At 38.2% G+C, this 25589-nt stretch overlaps 1 long non-coding RNA gene across 2 annotated transcripts in view; it reads right to left on the bottom strand.

Moving 5' to 3' along the window:
* Nucleotides 1-24029, bottom strand: part of LOC140692972 (uncharacterized) — a 61925-nt gene extending 37896 nt beyond the window's left edge. Inside the window, exons 1-13 of one of the 2 annotated variants that reach the window (XR_012068618.1) lie at nt 23839-24029; nt 22265-22350; nt 21936-21983; nt 21677-21797; nt 20317-20382; nt 19454-19517; nt 18029-18096; nt 15936-16067; nt 14442-14549; nt 12447-12557; nt 12004-12065; nt 9693-9777; nt 623-867 (exon numbers count right to left, since the gene is read on the bottom strand). This is a non-coding gene — a long non-coding RNA (uncharacterized lncRNA). Of the gene's footprint in view, nt 1-622; nt 868-6376; nt 6742-9692; nt 9778-12003; nt 12066-12446; nt 12558-14441; nt 14550-15935; nt 16068-18028; nt 18097-19453; nt 19518-20316; nt 20383-21676; nt 21798-21935; nt 21984-22264; nt 22351-23838 lie in introns of those variants that run through there. The other variant, XR_012068619.1, reaches the window with a different exon arrangement.
* Nucleotides 24030-25589: the final 1560 nt, after the last annotated feature.

The raw sequence follows: 25589 nt of genomic DNA, 5'->3' as shown, positions 1-25589 counted from the left end.
ACAAAGCTTGGGTTTGAGAAAGTTGCCCAGGTCACATGGTTGACAAGTGCGGAGCTGGGGATTTGCACCCTGGTCCCAGGAGTCTGGATCATGGAAAGGGCTGGGTGGGGCAGCTTATTGCAAAGGGAAGTCCTGCCCAAGCCCCTCCCATGAGAGCCCACCCAACAGCACATCTAGGAGAGTCAGCATTTCCTGGACCAGATGGACAGAACCTCAAAACTTCTTTGCAGATAGTTTCCATGTTCTTTTGCAAGCACAGAAAGGCCGCAGACCAGGGAAGGATAAGGCCAAGAGTGTTTTCACTGGGGAGAGTGAAGGACAAGTGTGAAGACACACAGCACTCCCAGCAGCCCTCTCGGCAGAGCCTGCCACTGGGTGAGCAGCTACCGTGACTACCTACCATAACCCTGTGAGGTTCATGCCTGTACAACTCTGCCTGTGAGAAGAGCAAAGTGAAGCTCAGAGAGGTGTGGGGACATTCCAAAAAGAAACAGATAAGGTGGGATCATCACCACCATGCTGTGCAGGTGTCACACTGTCACACTGCTCATGCATGGCCTGCTGGGAGTAGTGAAGGCCTGATAGGAGCACAGGAACACTGTGGTGAAGGTGACGTTTCTACCTGGGACAGCTGGTACCGGGGACTCTAGCTGGTTCTTCATTGTGCCTGCTTTGAGTGTCAGCGTGTTGCAGCCTCATGTAGGGGAAGGGCTGTCTCCTTTCCACACCGGTGCAAAAGGAAGAGCATGTACACACTGGCATCACCATAGACCACCGGCAGGATCAGGATCTGGAGCTCAGAGCAGAAACTGCCAACACCTCAGGAACTGGTGCAAGAGGAGGACCTGAGTGCCCCCTGAAATATTTCTAGTTTTAAAAACATACTTCATTAGGGGGAAGTGATAAACAGTTGATCCCTTCAAAATATTCTGTTATCCAAGGAACAATAGCACCTCAGCATTGTAAGAGGTTTAACTCAGTCATCAATAACCATCACTATAGGTATGAGAAAACAGAGTGTTAGGAGTTACAAAAGGGTCTCAAGATCATGCAGGTCAGAACTGAGAACCATCCAAAGCATGTGCTGCATGATAGCCTCTCTAAGCTACCTGAGGCTTGGTCTGCTCCTGACACAGGGCAGATGGTTCTGAGAAAACCACACTCCTCAGGGGACCCCAGGGAGTTGACAGAGTTGAGTTTGGGTTCCTGGTCATCTTCTAAGTCTGGAATTTTGAGATTCTTCTGCACCTGTCCTTCCTCCAGAACAGAATCTGATTCAGGCGGGATTCCAAGGACTGAGGCATGTGCCAGGCAAGAGAGCAGGCATGGCTGGATGAGAGCATCACCAGTGCCATTAAAAAAGAGGCCAGGGCACTGAGATTTCCATTGATTTAGCATCATGGCTGGGAGGGGTCATGTGTTCTACAGTGAGTTCCGAGTATCCTGCACCGCCCTCGAGGACCTGCAGGGGGCGAACGAAGCCAGCGTGTCTTAGGTGGCGGTGCGCATGCGCAGTCCGCATCAGCAGCCAGCGTCTTCCCTGGGGGCGGAGCTTGCTTTCCTCAGGCCTGAGAGGGCGGCGCCAAGGAGGCTCCGGGACAGCGCTGCCTGCGTGTCTGCGGGAGGATGCTCCCCACTCTCTGTCTGAAGTTACGCCGGTTTCCCACGGCCTGAGCCCGCTTCCTGCCGGGGTGTGTGTGGACCTGACCGAGCTGGGACCCCGGCCAGCAGGGCAGGAGGGGACGTGTGCGCTGGCGGGCCCGCTTCGACTATTCTCCTCGCCCGCCGGGAGCTGGTGAGTGTCCGTGTCCATCGGGGCCGCTGGGGTGTCCGCGCCCCTGGTCCTCACCGCCCGGGTCCCCCCTTCCCCCGTGTGATCGTAGGTGTGTACACCGCGGGTCAGGAGCGGGGATGCGGGTGTGAGTGTCCGTGTCCATCCGGGCCGCGGGGGTGTCCGCTCCCCTGGTCCTCACCGCCCGGGTCCCCCCTTTCTCCGTGTGAACGGAGGTGTGTACACCAAGGGTCAGGAGCGGGGACGCGGGTGTAATGGGAAAGGGGCTGAGAAAGTACTGAGAGTTAAAGAGAAGTGTGTAAAATTACATTATATTAATTTTTATATTTTAAGTGTGTCAAAGTCAGAGTTTATCATGCTTTTACTTTCTTGTCTTTAAAGGAATGCAATCATTTAGTTTATACTTAAAATATGCTTCTCAGCTTATCTCATTTTCAAGTCAAAATACTGCCACGGTTGACATTTTCTCATAATACAGTGACAATCTTAAACATGTGTGAATATAAACTCATTGAAAAAAATCTTGCAGTATTCCATGGTGAGTTGTCTTCTTAAAAATAATATCCAGGCCATTGCTAAATTATTACAAAAATATAAATTTTTTGAAGCACTTTTAGAAGTTCCACACACAGTGGTATTTTTAAAACACCAACCACTGCATAGTGCTTAAGATCATTTAAGATGAAATATATTCAGACCTAAAACTTTAGAATACTCAAAAGGCAGGGTAATGGCTGCTTTTTCATTGCAAATACATTTTTTTCTTCATAAGTGCAAAATACGAAGGTATTCAGCTAAATTTTGTATATCTTAATTCAAAAGGTGAAATTAGAATATAATCTCCTTATTTTTTATTTTAAGGCTATTTCCCATAAAAATTGGTATTTTTATCTGTAGGACCTTAATTGTCTATTCATTTGTTTTTTTCTTTTCGTTTATTTTCTTTAACAGAGAGTGCATTCTTGTGTCTTGTTAGAGTTTTTAATTCTCCTAACTTATTCCAAGACTTTCTGACACTGATAGTAAATAATGGGAAAGGCCTTATAGTAACTGCATCTTTTCATGTAGTCAGGATTTTTTTTTTTTTTGGATAACTTTTTTTTACAATTTCCACTTGGTTCACAATATTATCCCATTATGACAACTCAATAAAAAATTGTAATCTGTTTACACCAAGACACTTATGTCAGCACAGTGCTTTTGCTGATATGATTTTACATTAGATTATAATATAATATTTGATTTGATTTACATATAGACTAATACCTATTTTATATATTTACACACATATATGAATATCTGCTAAATGTCATTAATTTGCATGGGGTGGTAGCTGATAACATGTGATCTTTCTGACCATTGGCTATTCTTATGTGTGTCTAACGTACTTCTTAGAACAGATACTAGAACATCACACCTCTCATTATACAGTATTTTAAAGGTTATATTTTATTTTATTTATTTTTAAACATTTTTTATTGAGTAAGAGTCATTTTACAATGTTATGACAAATTCCAGTGTAGAGCACAATTTTTCAGTTATACATGAACGTACATATATTCATTGTCACTTTTTTTTTTTGCTGTGAGTTACCACAAGATCTTGCATATATTTAAGATTCCACACATGAGTGATCTCACATGGTATTTCTCTTTCTCTTTCTGTACTGCTCCACCATGAATAACATTCTTCAGGAGCATCCATATCTCTGCAAATGGCGTTATGTAGTCAGTTTTTGTGGCTGAATAGTATCCCATCATATAAATATCCCACATCTTTATCCAGTCATCTGTTGATGGACATTTTAGGCTGTTTCCATGCCTTAGCTGTTGTAAATAGTGTAGAAAAATCAGCTGAAAACCTTATGGGGGTTCCCTTGTAACTCACTCTTTGTTTTTCTCTTGCTACCTTTAGGATCATTTCTTTATCCTTGAATCTGGCTATCTTGATTAGGATATGCCTTGGTGTGGGTCTGTTTCGGTTCTTCCTGCTTGGGACCCTCTGAGCCTCCTGTGCTTGGATATGATTCCTTCTTTAGGTTTGGGAAATTTTCAGTCATGAGTCCTTCCCATACCTTTTCAATCCGCTTTGTTCTTTTTCCCCTTCTGGAACTCCTATTATGCATACATTGGCACAGTTTATATTACCCCATAGGTCCCGTATATTGTTTTGTTTTTCATTTGTTTTTCTCTCAGCTGTTCTGATTGGGTGCTTTCTGTTGTCCTGTCTTCTAGGTCACTTATTTATTCTTCTGTATTTTCTTGTCTGCTTTGCACAGCCTTTAGGTCAGCTCTCATCTCAGCCAATGAGTTTACTAATCCTACCTAGTTCTTCTTTATAGTTTCTATTTCATTTTTGATACATTTTATATACCTAAACACTATTTCTTTTAGTTCCTTCAGTACTTTGATCACTCTTTTTTGAAATCTTGATTTAATAGACCATCAATGTCTATTTCTTTGTTCATGCTTTCAGGGGATTTCTCTTGATCTTTTCATTGGGAGTGGTTTCTCTGCTTCTTCACATTGCTCATATCTCTCTGGCACCGTGGCTTAAGGAGTAGCAGTTACCTACTTATCCTGGAGATGGTGTGCCCTTAATGATTTTATCGAGAGGTCTTTGTGTCTTTGCCCTGCTTCATGAACTCAGCTTGCTGTTTCATAGGCCTTCTGTTGGCACCCTCATCTGTGCTGCTCTCAGTGGCTGTTGGCCAGCAGATTGTGCCCCCTCCTGACACTAGGTCAGGAGCTGAACTCTTATCCAGTGGGTGGGCAGGTCACTCCCCCTCCTGATGCCACAGTCAGATGCTGTGCTTAGGGGGAAGCAGGTGGGCAGATCACACCCTGTCCCAGCACTGTGGTCAGGTGCTGTGTTCCTGCCAGGAAGGTGGGTGGCTGCCCACCTGCCCTCTCCTGGTGCTGGTCGCTCCGCTGCTCTGTGCAGCTGCCTGCTCTGCCTCGGGTAGGCGGTCTGTAGGTGGGCTCAGGGAAGACCACGGAACAGCCCCGCCTACGCTCTGTGCCAAATCTGAGCTCCTTGTTTCCCTTGGCGGCACAAGTTCTCTGAGGTGTCAGGGTAGAAAAATCCTCTCTGCCTCAGGCTATAAACAAGTCTCAGTCCTGCCTAAAAGGTTGTGGGGCCCCCACGTGCAGATTCAGGTCTCAGCCCTGCCCCCGCCCGGGCAATATGCACAGGAGGAGATGGTAGCTGTGGCTGAGCCCTGCCTCTCTTCTTGCGAGATGTGCCAGTAATGGCACAGGTCTGAGGAGACAAAGGCTTCAGCACCCCTCCCCCTAGGGCACATGCCTGCTTATAGTTTTGTTTACCTTCTGAGTTAAAATTTACCTGACAATGAAATGTATAAATTAGGCTTTTGAGGTTCATCCTTGTATCAGTAGTTGATTCTTTTTTATTGTTGAATTGTATTCCATTGTTTGAATATACTATCATTTGTTTTATCCATTCTCCTACTGATAAATACTTAGGCTTTGGATATCTTTTTTTGCAAGCAAACATTTTTTTTAAAAAATGCAAATATAATATACATGCTTACATGTGAACATATCTTAAGTATACAGCTCAGTGATTTTTCACAAAGTAAACACATCTATGTAACCTTCATCCAGTCAAGAAACAGAACATTGCTGTTCCACTTTGGGTTTCTTCCCAGATACTATGGCACCCCTTTGATGGATTCACCATCCTAAATTCAGCCACCATGGATTGGTTTTTTTGCTTTTGAAATTTTTAGTCCTGTACATTCCACTCAACATTATGTAAGATTCATCCACTAGTGTTTTCTGTAAACTAGTATATTTATTTTTATTGCTTTAAAGTATACAACTTGTATGCATGTGCCACCACTTATGGTTATGTATTTATTGTTGACAGGTGTTTGGGTCATTTTCTATTTGGGGCTATAACAAATAGTGATTATGAGAATTTTCTGGATGTCCTTTTGTGCTCTGATGTAGAAGCTTCTGAAGGGTACACAGGGAGTGTGTGTTTGTATGTATGTATATGTGTGTGTGTGTACATATATACACACACACACATATACATATATAACTTTCATTCAAAAAGCCTACTTTCAAATTATTTGTAAGAATTTATATTCCCACTGGCCATGTGTAAGAGTCCCCATTGCATGTTACCCTCACCAATGCTTCATATCACTTAACAACTAACTATTCTAGTGGATGTCTAATGGTGTTCCAAGTGTGGTTTTAGTACGTATTTTTATTATTACTAACGAGCTCAGCCACTTTTCATAGCTTATTTGGATTTTTCTTTTTTTTTATGAAGCACCTGTTCAATTTTTTTGCACATTTTAATATTGAGGTTTTGCCTTTTTCTCCACTGGTTTTTGTTCTCTATATGCCCTAGATACAAGTCTTTTGGTGGATATAGATATAGCAAATATATTTTCGCACCATGTGGCTTTTCACTTTCTTAATGGTATCTCTTGATAAAAATAATTCTTAATTTTACTGAAGTCCAACTTAAAACTCTTCTTTTATGTTTAGTGCTGTGTCCTGTTTAAGAACTCTTTGCCGCTTCAAAGTCATTAAAATATCTCCTACACTATTTTCTAGATGCTTTATTTTGGTGGGGGATTAGGTTATTTATTTTAATGGAGGTACTGGGAGTTGAACCCAAGACCTTATGCATGCTAAGCACACATTCCACCTGAGCTTTACCCTCCCCCAGATGCTTTGCTTTTTGTTTCAAATTTATTAGATTTATAATCTATCTAAAATTACTGTTCATGTATGGTACAGGGTTTAATTCAATACTGTTCCATTGGTCTATATGTCTAACTTTAGGTAGTTATCACATAGACTTAATATTGTTTTATAATAAGTTCTTTAACATTGTTCTTTAATATCAGCTTGGCTATTGTTGGCTCTTCAAGCTTCTCTATGTATTTAGAATCAGCTTGTCAAGTTCTACAAAGAAACAGTAACAACAATTAAGTTTTGGGGATTTTGATGTGCACATATAAATCTTTGAATCAGATGAAGGGGAACTGACATCTTTAAAATGTTGAACCCTCCAATCCATAAATTTGGATTACCTCCCCTATACTTATTTTTATCACTGCTGTTACAAATTATCACAAATTTTGCAGCTTAAAGCAACACAAACTTATTATTTTATGATTCTGTAGGTCAAGTCAGGAACAGGTATCACTTGGCTAAAAATCAAGATGTCAGCAGGGCTGTATGCCCTTCTGTAAGTCAAAGGAAGAATATATTTCCTTGTCTTTTCCGGCTTCTAGTGTTCACCCACATTTCTTTACCCATGACCCTTCCTCTATCTTCAAAGCTAACAGCTTTACAGCTTTCTAATCCTTCTTCCAAAGTCATATCTTTCTGACCACATCTGGGAAAGATTTTCAATTTTTAAGGACTCCTGTTGTTAGACTAGGCCCATGTAGATAATCCAGGCTAATCTCCCTGTCTCAGAGTCCTTAACCTGATACATCTGCAAAATACCCTTTGCCATGTAAAATAACATATTCACAGATTTCAGGATTAGAACATGGATATAGGTAGGGGTCAGTGTGGTGCACTATTCTGTTTATCAAACTGTTTAACATTTGATACTTTCTGACAAACGTATAAGATAGAAGATCCTGGTCATGTTTAGAATGCTTCCTCTGCAAAATATTGGGCACTGAGTTTATTTGAAAGGACTGAAAATAATATTACCACAGGAATGGTTTCCTAATTCTACTGACATTTACTTACTTTATACTTAAATACCCAAAATGGTCAGCCAGGAGTGGGATCTTGGCAAATAAAATAAAAGTATAATTCAAGCTTTTATCACTGAATTTATTAGCTAATTCTATTTTAGAAACAGACAGAAAATAAAACAATTTAGAGTAAGCCTGCTTGCTTATATATTAAGTGAAAATAAAGTTTTAAAAGCATGTCTGAATATGGGATAAAGTGAGCATCATAAAATGTAATGTTAATATTTAGTACCTGGAAATCTCAAACTCCCAATTTATAAACAAGTTCATACTGTATAGCACAGGGAACTATATCCAATAAAGTTTTGTAGTAACTTATGGTGAAAAAGAGTATGAAAATGAATATATGTATGTTCATGTATGACTGAAGCATTGTGCTGCACACCAGAAATTGACACAAAATTGAAAACTGACTACATATATATATATGTAGTATATATATACATATATATATATATATATATATATATATTTGAAAGGACTGAAAGGACTATATATACCAAGAAAAAAATTAGATTGCTAACCAATAAAAAATCTGTCAGTAATATAATGCTAGAAACCCTGAGACACAAAAGAAAATTTCAGGCATACATCTGTTTATAGAGTCATAGAAAAAATAGTGCCTATGCAAGTCCCTGATAAGCATGAGAAAATAGGAAAGGCAATATAAAAGTTCAAAATGCTTTGCTATGTAAGAGCTGCAACATGACTCAGACACAAACTTCAGTGGTCAAAATATCTATATAATTAATGATAACTTAAAGTAATTGAGGGCATCATTTTAAATGAGATAAAAATAGCTGCTCAATTTTCATATTACTAACCAAGTCATTTCTGTTTATAGTAGGTTTATATTATTTTTATATGTATTTATATTTTATAAAGACATATCAACTTAGATCCTGGCAGATAACTGACAGTGGAGCAACTGATTGATTTAAATGGGCATCACAGGCTTATCAGATTTCATATGCTTTAAATATACATTAGATATTAGCTGTCAGGAAGAGTTCAATTTTCATTTATTCTAACATAGCTGTGCCACAGGCAGGTTACTCTGTATTCACAATGGAGGATCATGATAGATATGAAGATATCAAGCCTTATTGATCTTCATAGGGGTGCTTTTATAAGAAAAGGAGAATAAAATAAAAAAAATCTAAAATACTACTTTTTTTTATAGTGTTCTAACAGTTATATCTTTTATTTTTTAACTGAGTTATAGTCCATTTACAATGTTGTGTCAATTTCTGGTGTACAGCACAATTTTTCAGTCCTTTATGAATATACGTATATTTGTTTTCATATTTTTTCACCATGAGCTACTACAAATTCTTGAATATATTTCCCTGTGCTATACAGTATAAGCTTGTTTATCTATTCTATATATACCTGTCAGTATTTACAAATCTTGAACTTCCAGTCTGTCCCTACTCACACCCCTCCCCCCTGTAAAATACTATTAAATCAACATATATTTTTGAAGAATTATGAAAAATGGGAAACTATAAGTTGTTTCTTTAAATTGGAGCAAAAAGAACTACTTTAACTGGAAAAATACTTAAAATCTGGCAAGTTTTATGATTTCATGTTCACCCCTGACAGCTTTTCTTTCCTCCTTTCTCCTTCAATCTTTATTGGACCTTCTAAAGAATTAAATTACAAAAAAGAAAAAAAGAAAGAAAGAAAGAAAATTAAGAAACAGCTCTGCATCTAAAATAACCTCCTAACTGGAAAGATGGTATACTTTGTGAAAAATTTACAGCTGCCAACTTATGATCTATGTCTCTGTCCACACTGCCTTACTTGTTAGGGAGGGTCTTAAAAAAAAAGTAAAGAAAAATAGCAAATTATAATGGCTTTTACATTTTAAATGCTTTTCTATGTGTCTACAATCTGCTCTATCATGAGTTATTAAGATAAACATTATCAGCTATACTCTACTTTCCTATCATGCACATTGTGACTCTAAGAAGCACGCACGCTCTAACTTACCATCTGCTGGTGGTGTACAGGTTAATGCAGTTCTTTTGACAATATATGGTTTTGTAGTCTAGTTGTCTAACTACTACATAATGGAAAAGATGTAGAACTACTGGTACCACTGCCCTCCGTCTCTGTCATTTACCTTAAACATACCTGGAAAAGTAGATTCAAAAACTCATTGGCAAGAACATTTTTCACACTCCAGATCTGATATTCTTCTAGAGTTAAGATGGCCATTCTGAAAGAGAAACAATATTTAAGAATATCTTAAATCTTCATTTTCTTATATTATTTGAATTAAATTTGTTTTATTAAACTTGCAATGGTCATTTGTCTGAAAGAAAACTAATGATTTAATGTAGATGCTGTGTATTCATCCGAAAGTAGGCCAGCAAGAATAAGTTCAAAAGTAACCAAACTCTGAAGTAGTCACTCATAACGTGGGCAATTTATCACCAAAAATCTTCCTCCAGTAAGACCTGGGAAATAACTCACAGTATCTTCTGGTTCAAGGTGAAGTTTACTAACAGAACCCACAAAAGGTTCTGGGTAGAGAAAAAGGACTATTTACTAACTTTGAAAGCATTTTTCCAAACTCTTTGGATTATGCCCTTTGACCCTAGCAATTTTCTAAGATCTTTAAAACATCTGGCAATATTATTAGACTTCTTAAGAGATTTAAAAGAACTAAATATATATAATAAATGAGTATCTATATTAACATTTCCTCAAAATAAAATGTAACATTACTTTCACAAGTTGAGTAAAGCAGTATTTTTTTTTTTTTTGGTGTCAAAGTGTACCAAAAATTACATTTATATACAGTAGACAATATTTCTTGGCAGGCAAAAATATAACCAAATGCTTCTTACTTCATGTTTTGAACAATCACCTTAACAATCCTAGATGAATAATAATGTTCTTAGCGTTTATTACTTAATTATATTTTTATTATCTAATGATTTATTATTTAAAGATATTTAATAATATTTACTATTAATGATATTCATGTATTCATTCAATATATATTACCATTTATTACAAGAAAAGATTTTAAAGCACTGTGATGGTAATTAATGGCTTTCATGATGCAACTTCCATTGAAGTATATTAACACCAATGTAATGGTACAAAATAATGGGTAATATTGTCACCGTCTAGTCACCAGTGAATATGGGTAATAGGTTTGGTTGAAAGGTCCAAAATCTATTCTAAATTTTTACCATTTCATTATTATGGTTACACGGAGATGGAGCAGCTAAATGATCTTTTTTTTTAATGTTCAAAAGTACAGCCATATGAAGAAACTCGGTCTTATATAAAAATAGACAGCAATGATAACCTCCATACTTATCAAACACCCAGAAGAAAGGCGATGGAAATTGTATCTCTACATAAGGTATTTCCTAATAGAAACTTTCCTGTGTTTCTGTTTTCATATATACCAAATATAAATGGCTACCTTAGTTTTGGGCAGAAAAGTAAATGAAGACGGTTATCTGAATTGCCAAACAAAGATCAAGCCCTGAAAAATTCATTTCTATTATTTATTTCTATTGAGTGTCAGTTAATAAGACTATGATGATTTCTTCTGGATTTGTGATTGAAAAAAATGTTACTTATTTTTCTAAGCCTGTGTAAGGCCACTATGGTCTACATCCTACCATTTGCAACTTGGTACATGTCAACATTTGAATAGAAAGGGTCAAATTAACTCATATGTGTCTCACATATATGGATTATCTTCAGTTTCACAGGGATACATAGACATTAAGGCAAACCTATTATAATATCTTTAATAAATGTTTTGAAACTAAAAAAATTCAAGGCTTTATTCTTTGTAAAGTACATGCTTGTTTCTGCTATTATACACTTATTCTGGCTGCTATTAAAGAACTTAGGACAGACCCTCACCAATATTATTGAAAAAAAAATTTAAAAACTATATACACCACCCAGATTGAGATGAAAAATAATTTCCATCATCCCAGATATCCTATGCTCCTTCTCAGTTAACTCACCCATCTCCAAAATCACTACTGTACCACTTATTAACATTAGTTCTGTCTCTGTTCTAGAACTTCATATAAATTAAATTGTACAATGTGTTCTTTTATTGTGGCTTCTTTTGCTCAATATAAGTTTTGTCTTACCATAATGTATTAAACTGGGAGAAGTAAAGATTATAAACTACAGATGGCAAGGGCTGTCTCTACTTAATTTTTACAAAATGCCTAGCTTATAAAATATAATGTTTTTATGTAAATAACACTTAATGGAGTTGTTTAAAGGTCGAATGGGCTTTCCTTAGGGACAACTTGGAGTTATTGTAACCACAGGTCCAAATAAGCATTTAGCAGGGATGATGCAGAAGAGATTCAAGTATGTATATGTAACGTATGTATACCAATTCAGAATATAATGTATTTTTAGAAAAGAATAAATTAGTCTCTGCTAGACTCACCTTTGTGGTGTCATGTGCATTCTATGTGTCTCTACAATGTTGGATAGATCCACAAGTAATTCCTTTAAAACCAGAAACCCAAATCAGTAGTTAGGAAAGAGAAGGTATCATTTTTATTAGACAGTAGCTGAAGTATAAAATATTTTTTCGGTCAAGTTTTGTTTTTTTTTAATTCCAGAAATAGATTGCTTGTTTACCTTAAAAATTTATGACAATTTTCCAGTGGTTTCATTTTTTTTTTACATAATACATTCAGTTTATTAAATTTTCTAAGGTAAATTCTCTTCCCAATTTTGCATCTTTGGCTATGAATATTTTGAGTAGCATAATATAGAACCTAGAAGTAGAAAGAAATCTTTTTCTCAACCTCTTTTAAAAAATTCTTCACTCTATGTTCCTGTTGGAAGTTTACATGCAAGAAGATGTATACAATCAGACTTTACCAGGGTATCATCGGTGCAGTTGTCCTTCCAGACCTCTGTGCAACCACGTGTCTCTCAGTTCAACCCTACAGAGAACTCCATCACCATCAACATCAAATACCTTGAAGCAAACTAAAGAAAAGAAACTCTTATGGAGGAAAGTTACTTTTATATTCTGAAGTATAATACATTTTATTACAACCTGCCCTAGTGAAATTACTTAGTTCCTCAAACAACTACATTCTGGATTAAGTTCTTATTTGGAGGAGATTGTGTCATTAAAGTCCTTTGAACTTGTAGGAATTCCTGTACACTTCACAAGTCTCTCTCCTTATATAATTAGCCAGCTTAGAGAACTCTATCCTTCATCTAAATCTAAAGTTAAATTTCTTGCAAACTGAAAAAGAAGGGCCAAGTTACTATACAATATCTCACAGATTTTGAGAAGGTAATTCAAGCTTTTAAATTAATTTCTAATATTTATAACTGATCACTTCAGAGTTGATTCTTACAATGCTGAAAATATTCCATCTACATTAAGAATCAACAAAAAGCTGGTACAGTCAGCTCCCCGTATCCATTGGTTCTGCATTCACAGGTATAAACAATAGATCAAAAGTATATATGTATATGTATATGTATATATATATATATATATATATATATATAAATTTTCCCAGAAATTTCTCAAAAGCAAAACTTGAATTTGCTATGCACTGACAACTATTCACATATCATTTACATTGTATTTACAAATAATTACATTGTATTAGGTACTAAAAGTAATCTAGAGATGATTTAAAGTATACAAGAGGATGTGCATAGATTATATGCAAATACTATGCCATTTTACATAAGGACATGAGCATCCATGGACTTGGTATCTGAGGGGGTCTCAGAACCAATCCTCAGCAGATAATGAGAGATGACTGTATAAAGATTTTGCCTCTCCAATGTAATTAATGTGCACCCAATATTTTTGCCTAAGAACAATTTCAATTCTTCAATGAAGTTTATATACAACAAGCTAAAAATCCAAAATATCAGCACTTTGCTAATTAACATCAATATCAGCAAAATTGCTAGTTAGTCTATTTGGTTAACTTCCACTAGTCCACTGGCAAAAAAATAAATTAAAAAAAAATTTAAGACAACAACCTCAATTGAGAAACAAAGACTTCAGCCTCTTTAATACCAGAACTTTAATGTGAACAAATAATCTATCACAAAGCCAGGTTAGAGTAATGGTATACTATCAGGGAAGATAAAAGAAATCTAAATTTTTAAGATTAAATAATTATCTACTTCACACACCCATGTAATAATTATGCTATTAAGTTAACGAGTGCATCACAGTACAACATTACTAAAGAATATTGAACTATTAAGTATCATACCCAAAATATGCAGTATTTGTGAAGCTGTATTTTAGAAAGATGCAGAGATAATGACCCTAGTGAATATGTAAGAATTAGGTTCCAATTAAATGTAAACTGCTGCATTTTCCTAAACAAATATGGTTAAGATTTAGGAATGTAATATGCTTATAAATTATGCCATAATATTTTAGATAGGTTTAAAAGATAAATTTAGTATTTAATAAAATTGTTTTATCATAAATTTAATTTTGCTAATAAAATATCAATATACACAGTGATAGAAAATAAGTTGAAATTCAAGTTAAGCAAGACAAATTTTCTATATAGACTACCAGAAAATATTTTCTATATGCTTAACATTTTCAAACACATCATGACTGATGTAGTTCATTTATCATGAATTGTACATTTATCTGGAAAATCAACCATTATTAATAACAAAGATCTTAAATTACTCCACAGTAAAAAAGAATAGATGATTGAACCTTTACACTGACGTCAGTAAAACCTTAGCAAGAGATTGCTATTTGCAAAAGGGATGAAAATTCAAGCCTTAATCAGATGATTTTTTACATGAATGGATGCTAATTTTTTTCTCTGTATAGCTTCCAAATTTTGTGATGTTTAACACACTTACATTTCTGTCTTTCAGCCAGAGGTCCTCTGCAACAAGCTGATAGCCCACAGGATATCTCCTTAAAATCTATGTGGCTGTCATGATTTTCACCAAAAGCATTAAATAAACCTGTAAAATAGGAACACAGACAGAATAAATCACAGCCAACAAACTTTCTGTTAATAATGACATGCCTATGAAAGGAGGCATGACTCGCATAAACTGATTTAGTTTTTAAAAGTTATCAGTAGTTTCCACTGTCTTAGGAAGTTTTTCCCCCACCCCCTGGCATAATTATAACCAACATTTAACTTCCTAGAAGAAAATACTATCATTTAGTGTTTGGTTTTGTCTGCATACCTGTCTCTATCTTATATTAATTCCAAAAGTCAAAAGTGATTGTAGAATGTAAAAAATAAAAATGTATTTTAAAAATTTAACTGGAAAAATGTCAGAGACCACAATTATCCTAATTTGGAAAGACTAAGAAGAAAAAGGAAAAAAGAAGAAGAAAAGTTGAACTCTATCAAAGATATACTGTGTTGTTATTAATGAGATTCATACAGCTCCTTCATGAAGCAAAGAAAACTAACACACTATATTATAAGAGACAGAAATTCTGTACTGCAGTCTTCATTGTACCACTTAATCTGTATAACTAAATATATTAAATTTCAGAAATAAAGGGCAATTTATAATCTAATCCTGTGGTTTTTAAACTTTTCCTAAAAAATAAATGGAATCATTTTATTTTCAAATGAAATGATTTCTCAATCTCTAATTATAAAAAGGTAAAAACATAACTGCACTGCTGAAGTGGAAACCCTGTCTGTTCTAGCTCCCCTAACAAATAAATATTTCTAAAACACACTAGAAACCTGAAGAATACAGACTGTCTATTTCAAGAATCTAATTCTGTGCCCTCAAAGAGCAGAAAATTGAAGCTAAGAAGTAGTTAAATGACTTGCTAAAAGTAAGAAATTTTTTTTAAAAAGGTCTGAATCAGAAGAAGAACCCAAGCTTTCAGATTTCAAATACAGTTTTTGTGATTATCACCCACAACTGCTCCTTGTAAACCTCATTTAAAATATATATATATTTATATATATTTATATATATATATATATATATAGTAGTGAAAAGTTTAGAGCTAAGTGGGGACCTTAGAGATGGTCTAGTGGTTTCTTAATTTTTTAAGGGTGGGGGAAGTATACAGCAGTGGAACCTTCTTCTATATAAAAGAAATACAATAGACACTCCTCAGCTGAGGAAGAGGTGGGGTCATGTGTGGAAGCTAGAGCTTTGCCTATTCAGTGTCCACCACCCTGACCCTGCACCAGATGCTGAGGCACCACACTGGAGCACACTTTCATAATGATTGTCTTGGTCAAACTGATTTTATATATGAGAATATTCAAGTGCAGAAAGGTAAACCGACTTACACAAGGCTCCAAAGGTGGAACAAGGCTCAGGTGTTTAGCAAAGAACATTTGTAGAAAATAGAAGGATTCCCACCTTCACTCAGAGATGGACGAATTGGTGGTGAAGCCAATGGGCCAAATGTCTCTAAATCAAATCATCCAGTTCAGGATTGAGCCCTCAGCAACCAATAGCATTTCTCCAGATGAATGATGTCTGATTCTTCCACTGACAATCAAATCAAACAAGATTATAAAATCTCACTCTTCTCTTCTGGACAATTAATTAGTTCATCCTGATAATGTAACTTCTAAATACACATTTTAATTTCCCAGTTAAACTGTTAAAAAACTACCTAAAACAAAAACTCTGAAAGTCAAATATATTGTATCTAAAGTGGCATGAAAATTAAATTCAAATTAATGTAAAAGAGGCTTTAGAATGGGAAAAAATTTGCAATTTCCCATTAAGCAGGCTGTTTAATTCCAACATGTAAAATAATAAACTAAGATACTTATTTTTTGCTTCCCACACTTTTATCTGTATACCCTTTGGTGATTTTAATCTCTATCTTGGATTTGAAAATTCTTGATCATAGTCTCTCCTGGCTACACAGGTAACACACTAATAGCAGAAACTATGTTTGATTTATCCTGTCACTATGGTAACCACTTACACATTTAATACTTATTAAATAAATGTACAAAGGGGATAGACCTAAGCTTCTCCTTCTTGGCCCTAAAATTCTTACTACCCCTCCTATAAAGGCAGGAGCCTCCTCTGTAGGACAGAGAGTAAATGTATCTCATGAGAAGGATTCCCCAACAAGGGCTGTCTTTTCAGCGTGCTTTTAGATGTTTTTATGGGACATTTCAATAAAAGGATCAAGGACCTAAGCTTCCCAGTATGGTGGGCGTTGTGATGGGCATGGGAGGATGCTCACTTGGGAGGATGAGATGTTAAAGACACTAACAGTGAAAAGGACAGGGCAAGATGAAGGGCGATTGGGAAACAGGACCACAGAGATGTGACATCTACTTCCCACTGTCATCTAAGTGATACCTACTTGAAAGAAACATTTCTACAGTTAAATTCTATAATGGGGGGTTATTTAAATGAAGCACAAATATACTCAATGAGTAGATCACATAATTTTTAGAGATTCAGAGTGCAGTAGCATTTTCAGAGTAGTTTTTACATCAATAACTAGTATTTATAAATTCCTGTGTGCTAAACAAGTATGTGGAATTATTTCCATTTTGCTTTTAGACTTACTACAGCTTAACGTATTCACTGCACTGATACAGAGTAATTTTTCTAATGAATAAAAATGATAATGTACAACCTTGTTAAAGATTCTTTAATTTCACCATCACCAGATTTATGAACATTTAGGCCTATGTGTCAGGCCCCGTTTCTTACCAGCTTTTTCACCAACACCTTACATTGAGGTTATATTGCATTACCCAGAGGTCAGGAAATGTTCTTTCACACATCCACATCTTTATTAGGTCCTGTGTCCTCTGAGGAGAAACATTCTCCCCACTTTCACATCCTTCCATTTTACAGCCTAACCACTAATCCTTCTCTAAACACCTTCTAATGCTTTCCAACCTCACCAGCTACCCTAGGATTTTAACTTCTCTCTTCTGCAACTGTCCTCCACTGTATATAGTATCCAATATTCAAGTGAAGTATGAGTCCTCATTTACAGGTCTGTGGCCTCTCTAGATTACAAAGTATTTGGATTCAGTAACCTTGTCCTTTTATCACTTTTGCTGCTAGAGTTCCTTTCATAGGACCTGATACATAGTAACCACACAATAAATACTTCCTGAATGAATAAATGAATGAATGAATGAATAGCCAAGGCAATCTTCACAGCCAAGGCTTCCCCAACCCAGCTCAGTATTCTTTCTGTTATATCAAAGAGACTCTGCCCCATGAAACAATAGACCCTGCACATTTTAACAAATGTATACAATTATTAGGAACTATTATTAGAACAGAGACTAGCACTACTGTTCTCATAGTTATGTCACATAAGTAGTGTATTAAAGCTCGTTCTGATTTCTTGTTTATACAAATCAGCTATGTCTGTCACCAGTTTAAATGTTAGTAATTTAGAAAACAAAAGTTATTGATTTATCTACTCATCAGAAATCATTACAACAGATCTATTTACATACCTCTTCTGTCAGTTTATATACCAACTGGAAAAGAAGGGGTGTACAGTCAACTCTGAGAGTATAATTGCCTGCAAAATAAATAAGAGAGAATTTTAATACCTCCAAATGGACTACAAACCTGTATTTAATTCTAACTTTATTTTCTAATTATAAACAATATATAACAGATTTCAAATTCAAGGCATCATTCCTGGAGAATTAAAAATAGGGTGGACCTTACAGATTATCATATTAAGTGAAGTATGTCAGACAGAGAAAGGCAAATATCACATTCTATCACTTATATGTGGAATGTAAACAAACAAAAAAATGATACAAATGAACTTATTTACAAACCAGAAATAGACTCATGACATAGAAAAGAAACTATGGTTACCCAAGGGGAAAGGGGGAAGGGAAGAGATATGTTAGGAGTTCAGGATTAACAGATATACACTATTATATATGAAACAGATAACCAACAAGGACCTACTGTATAGCACAGGGAATTATATTCAGTATCTTATAATAACCTATAATGGAAAAGAATCTAAAAACATGTATATGTATATGTATATGTATATGTATATGTATATGTATATGTATATGTATATAACTGAGTAACTTTGCTGTACACCTGAAACTAATATTACAAATCAGATGTACTTCAGTAAAAAGAAATAAATAAAATTTTAGAATAGACAGATAGGTAGGGAGATAAATAGACAGGCAGACAGTCTGGCTAAAACTAAAACACAAGGTGGAAATAACTCTTCAGGAGCCAGAGAGGCTGCAGCACACACTCAGGATAGGAGACTGCAGAGGCGGACTCTGCTGCTAAGGCTGCAGCTCCTGCAGTAAAAGTAAGGGTCATTGCTCATTACGGCAGCAGTACCTAGGGGTCTTTGCCAAAGGAAGTGGTAAGGCCATAATATTCATGTTTTTATTCATTTATTCAATTCAATATGAAGGCTTTAGACTAGAGCATGTCAGTAACTAACATGTGTCCTGTGACACTTACCTAGAAATAACCATAATACGATGAAAGCCTACAGATGCACATGCCACATGTCAGGGTCAAAAGGAAGTTTGTAGTGGGTGCTTATTTCAGAGTTGTTCCAATACATACAGGAACTATTTCTGTATGAAATATTTTAGCCCAACTTTTAAAAATAGCTCCACAGGAAGAATGTCAAAAGTACTAAAGTTTTAAGTAGTAATCCAAGATAGGCAAATGGTAAATATACTAAAGAAATTAGGATCAATAGCTTAGTTATGAATCATATTGATTCATTTGAATCATAATAATGTTCTCTCTGGTAAAATGGAGAAATGGAGGTATTATTGAGGCATCTCATAGAAAGAGGATAATCCTAGTTTATGAGTTGGAGTTGACAGACTTAAATACTGGTATACTATTTAATGACAATCTGAAATAAAATTTACCTTCTGTGTATGAGTCTGCATTGATATATGCAACCTCTCTCTCCTGGAGTGTTTTCACATTCTCCTGTAGTTGAAGCAAAGCATTCACTTAACTCACAGCGTTTACAATTTTGGAAATACAAGCAAAACAAATTAATTCAGTAAAAGAGTGGTTTGCAGATACCATTATAAATCAAACACCTATGCTTTTGACCATAATTTTAAGAAAATGCTATTAACTGGTTGATAATATTAATGCAATTAAAACAAGAAAGAAAAATATTAGTGATGCTGTAGCCGCTGTTCATAGCAACAGCAGGGAGACCCAGAGGAATACTGCCCCTGATCCCCTGCACCATAATATGAAGGGGGAAGGCTCGGAGATGCTCAGCCTCACCCTGGATCTACTGGAAGAGGACTGCTCAAAGTAAGGGCTGGAAATCTGTACTTTTAAAAGGTGTCTCTGGAAATCCTTACAGACATTAAAGTATGAGATCCCTTGATGTTGGGGATCCAAGTAACTTTACCATATTAAAAGTGAGGAAGTTGGAAATTTGATTTATCAAGAATTTTTTGAAAGAGAAGATATTGATGAAAAAGAAAAATATAGGAGGGGAGGATAGAGAAAAAAACTAGAGGGAGAGAAGAGTGGCTATTAGGACAAAGACAAGACATTTCTCACACATACATGCACACACGCACACACATTCTAGAAAAATACAGCAGAAGAAGACTAATGCCATCACACAACATGGGAATATGCAGAGAGAACTCTTTTCTTCTCTCTGTTTCTCTCTCTCTCTCTAGCTTGCTACCTTATAAAAGCAGTTACAGTAAAAACATTTAAAGCTGTGAGTGGTCATCCCACAAATGAGAATTCTCACCTCTGCGCTTGACCACATGGGATAGATGACAGCTGATTCTGCGGCAGAGTATCCATTATGACAGAGCTACAGTAGAATTAAAAAAGATTCCTTAATTATATGTAAAGGTAAATGTGCTGCTGAATATGATCAAGAAGCTAGTAGAAAATGGGAAACAATATTCAAATTGTCTTTTAACTCACATGAATTTAAATTAATGCAAGGCATATTATCTTGTATCTTGGATTTATTTTATCTGTATTTTAAGCTGCTTAAATTATAAAAAGACACATGTATTTCTATATACATGTGTTCACAAGAAATTACATATTTCTAAAAGTAAATGACCTTAATGAATAAGCTCTGATTCATCTAAATAAGTGTATTATGAAATGCATGTTCATAACAACAACATAATAATAAGACTTTGCCATATAAATGGAATCAAATGTGATACAAGTAAATGTGATTTTATTCCCATACTTATTTGATTCATATTATTATTTTAAAGTATGCAGAAATGAGTCAGAAGGAAAGCATTTTAAAAACCATTCACAATAATAAGAAAGATATGACATTCTTTAAATCAATTCTATAAAATTTGGACTCATAAATGAACAAAACAGAGGATAGTCACAGGAAAGTGCTTTTTGGTGCGCCTGCCTTTAAAAAAATACACAAGCCTACCTTGAACATGTAAGAACTCAGAGTTACTGGACAGAGAGCATAAGGGAAGAAGATGAAAGAAGGGGGTCTATGAGAGACACTTTAAAATAAAGCATTAAGAGCCAGTGACAAATGAAAATTAATCATAATTGAATTAAAAATAAATCCTTGAAATTTTAGAGTAATTCAATTTACAAAATCATTGTATTACACTCCCCAACCAGGCACTTTTGTAAATGGTAAAATATACCTATGGTTACAATTTAGTGTTGAATCCATAAAGGAGAGACTATAATCAGAGTATAGTCATCTAAGAAGAGCATGTTGTTTTCCTGGATAGAAGAAATCCAAGGAAACTGTAAAAACTTGAAAATTAATGCCAAGGATCTAAATCAGATTTTCAATAGGCTAATTCACTTGTCAGAAGTAGTTTCCTAGGTTTGACTATTTTCTGAGCTTACAGATTTTACTTACTTATCACAAAACCAATATAAATAGAAACTAAAATATTTTAAAAATAATGAAAAAATTGGTTTGTGCTTAGTAATTAAGAGGTTGTTCTGTTTTGCCAAACTGATGTAAAAGCAAAAACAAACTCTATTTCTTAAATTTTCTTGTTTTTATCCAATTTAAAACAGTATCAGGTAATGGAACACATCTGTGATTACCCTGAGATACATGTTGACCAAGAAGATATGTTTACTGTCTTAGTTACCTCAGCCCATTTGTGGAACCCAGAAGTCCAAATTTTTCTGCATCCCAGCTGGCAAAAATGGCAGTTCTTCTCAGTCTTCAGCTTGAAATCATTGTTAACATACATGGTTAGGTACATCTGCCTAAAAACAAAGGAAAATTCACTGAAGTCACTTTCTGTCATCACTTGCCATGGAAACATTATTTACCTCTACTAATCAGTTTTCCAAAATTCTGGACAACTTCTTATAAATCAGCAGTTCCACTGGTTAGGTCAATACCTCCAAATACCCAGAAGTCCTGATGATCTCCCAGAATAACACATCTGTCTGGAAAGGAAGGCATTCAAAAGAATGACAACTTAGAATGTATTATAAAAAGCAGTAATTTATGTTTTTAAATTAAACTTCCTCCTGCTTGAGTTTCCTCCATAGAAAACCATCAAGGTACTGTCTCCTTTTAGAATTTACCTTTTTTTCCCCACATTTAATTATATCACATCAACCAGGAAAAAAATATTAAGAGTTGATTAAGATTTACCTTCTCTTACTCCTGTAATCTTTGTAAAAACAAAATGTTTTAAGACATTTTAAAAAATTCACCAACTCACCAAGTTTCACAGATCCTCAGGTAGTTCTGATTACATCATAAATGCTTGTGACTTTCTTGAAGTTATGAACATGCATTTTAACCTTCCTAGAATTTCACAAAGGGAACAAATTACTTCACATAGAGCATTATGTCTAACAGGTTCCTTCCAATGTTTTATTATAAGTCTCAGAAGTACAGAAAACTGTTTAATAAGATGATAAATTCCCATATGCCCACCACCTAAATTCAATCATTGTTAATACTGTTGAACTATTTGCAAGCGAGTTGTGCAAATCATGACAGTTGTCTCCTATGTATTTAAGAATGCACCTTACGGTGAAATCAAATAAAAAAATCAGTATTTTATATTTTTCCTCCCTCATAGCTCTATTGTTGGTATTTATTTAAACTCCAAAATTATTACTCAACATGAAAAAGAATCTTGTTCTTAGCAATTTTTTTTTAAAAAAAAATGTGTATTTGTCCATTTAGAGCTCAAATCAATTAAGGGATATAAGCCCCAGGTGCTTTTTTTGGTATTTTGACCAGGGAAGATTTCTGTTTCTGACTTTTCTCTTAAACTGTTACTGAAGCTACATGCTCTGTTTTCCTTCTGTCTGTATGTATCTGTTTATAAATCACATTTTTCATTGTGTACCTCTAGAGGGTATTAATACATGAGATAATAAAGTCTCCTATGTTAAAGGAACTCTGTTCTAATTGAGTTAAATAAACACTTTTTAAAAATTCTTATAAAATAAAACTGAACTTCTAATACCTTAAGAGTTCTGAAATTTTAAAACAAGCTTCTTACAGAACTTATAAAATACTTGCAGAATCCAAATTCAAATTGCTAAGGCAAATCATTAATCAACAAGGCTCATTCAACCATTTTAGTTTAATAAAAAACAGCTATCTCCTCTCTGATTCATCAGTGTGAAGTTTCCCTTTCCCTCTACATTTCAAGCCAGTCAAACTAAAGTTCTGATCATGCCATGCTCTTTCCCAGCCCTGCACAAGCTGTCCTCTGCAGCTGGCGTTTACTGCCTGTCTTGATTCCGTGGAAAACTTACTGTTTGTGTAAAATTAAGCTCAATGAGCACATGTTCTGTGGTCATGCCTCCTTAATACCAGAACTGTCTGGGGTTAGTAACAGTAACCACTATGATGGTAAGCGCACTGGGCCATGTAGCAGTTACGCGTTCACCACTGTGACCACTTAACCCTCCCCCACAGAAGTGACCGGTGAACTTCGCTCCTTTCCCCCTTCTCTCCTACTCCTTCCCTTAAGTTAACCTAATATTTTGCATGTACAGTGTTTTGACAGTTATCTGAAACACTGTTTTAAACCGTCAGTTGAAAAGGGAAGACAAAATGTTACACCTGGCCCAGAGGAGGAGAGGGGTGGGGAGTGGCTCAGAGGAAGCCGAACAGGACGCGCGGCCTCGGATCACAACACAGCCCCTTTCCTTCCCAAGTTTCACAGCCGGGAAAGCAGAGGCGTGGGGCCCGGACCGCTTCGGGGCCTTCGTGGGAGGCCGAGGGAGGGACGGAGACACGCGCAGGGCTGGGGAGGGGCCCGCAGGGACTCACCGTCTGTGCAGCGGCTCCTGACCCACAGCTGGGCGGGCGGCGGTGGCAGTTGAGGCGGCGGTGCCGGCTGAAGGGGCTGAGGCGGCAGCAGTGGAGGTACCGGGTGAGGGGGCCGAGGCGGCGGCGGCGGCTGCGGTGCCGGCTGAGGGGGCTGGGGGGTCGGCGGCTGCGGTGACGGCTGAGGGGGGTGGGCGGGCGGCGGTGGCGGTAGAGGCTGCGGTGCCGGCTGAAGGGGCCGAGGCGGCGGCGGCTGCGGTGCCGGCTGAAGGGGCTGAGGCGGCATCGGCGGCGGTCCCGGCTGAAGGGGCTGAAGCGGCGGCGGTTGCGGTGTCGGCTGAGGGGGCTGGGAGGGCGGCGATGGCGGTTGAGGCTGCGATGCCGGCTGAAGGGGCTGAGACGGCGTCGGCGGCCGTGCCTGCTGAGGCGGCATCGGCGCCGGTACCGGCTGAAGCGGTGGCGGCTGCGGTGCCGGGTGAGGGGGCTGGAGGTTCGGCGGCTGCGGTGCAGGCTGAGGGGTCCGATGCGGCGGCGGCTGCGGTGCCGGCTGAGGGGGCTGAGGCGGCATCGGCGGCGGTCCCGGCTGAAGCGGCGGCGGCTGCGGTGCCAGCTGAGGGGGCTGGGCGGGCGGCGGTGCCGGTAGAGGCTGCGGTGCCGGCTGAAGGGGCTGAGGCGGCATCGGCGGCGTTACCGGCTGAGGCGGCTGTTCCGGCTGAGGGGGCCGAGGCGGCGGCGGCTGCGATGCCGGCTGAAGGGGCTGAGACGGCGTCGGCTGCCGTGCCTGCTGAGGCGGCATCGGCGCCGGTACCGGCTGAAGCGGTGGCGGCTGCGGTGCCGGGTGAGGGGGCTGGGTGTTCGGCGGCTGCGGTGCCGGCTGAGGGGGCTGGGCGGGCGGCGGTGCCGGCTGAGGGGGCTGAGGCGGCATCGGCGGCGGTATCGGCTGAAGGGATGAAGCGGCGGCGGCTGCGATGCCGGCTTAGGGGGCTGAGGCGGCGGCGGCGGCTGCTGGAAGGACTTGAGGGACTCGAAGTCCTTCACCATCTTTTCCAGGGTCGCCATGGCGGCCTCCCGCCACGCGGGGACAGCCCCCGGGGTCGCCGATCCGACCGGCGTCTCTGGTCAGCAGCGGTGGCAGTGAACGGGGCTCGGGGCCGCCAGCAGTTGCGGACCCCAAGCGCGCGGCCATCTTGGAATCGTCCCGACAGTCCCCGCGGCCCTGCGTCCTGCCACGCTCCGCCGGTGGGGCGGGGCCGGGCCGCGGGATTGACAGCCAGAGGCAGCGGCCTCCGCCAATGGCTGCCTCGCTCGCCCCTTGGACTCAAAGAGCCGCCACGGCTGCTGGAGTTACTGCCGTTCTTCCCGGCGATGGACGGGGGGTACTACACGGGGATCGGGAGGGCGGTTCGGGGGCGGGGTTGCAAGGCACGGACAGGAGGGTGGGGAGGGCGGGTGACTTGTGATTGAGGGTCTCTCTTGGCGAGGGGCGTCCCCGGATGACGCATAGCATGTGGCAGGGAGGCCGGGCAGTGGGCTGGGAGCCCGAGACCCCTGCGGGGCGCTTGCCCACCCCGCGGCGCGGGCGGAGGGCCGGCTCGCCGGACAGCCTGCTATAATATGTTGACTGTTACATATTTGGCCTTACCCTTGTTAGTAGCCTCAAATCACTCCTTGTTCACCTTCAGGATCATTATCATAGATATACTTCTGACAATCCTCGTACTTAACTATGTTCCCTCATGCTACAGGGGCATGCA

This window comes from Vicugna pacos, unplaced genomic scaffold, assembly GCF_048564905.1.
Source record: "Vicugna pacos unplaced genomic scaffold, VicPac4 scaffold_19, whole genome shotgun sequence".
Taxonomy (NCBI): Eukaryota; Metazoa; Chordata; class Mammalia; order Artiodactyla; family Camelidae; genus Vicugna; species Vicugna pacos.
This window is presented reverse-complemented; position numbering and strand designations above follow the sequence as displayed.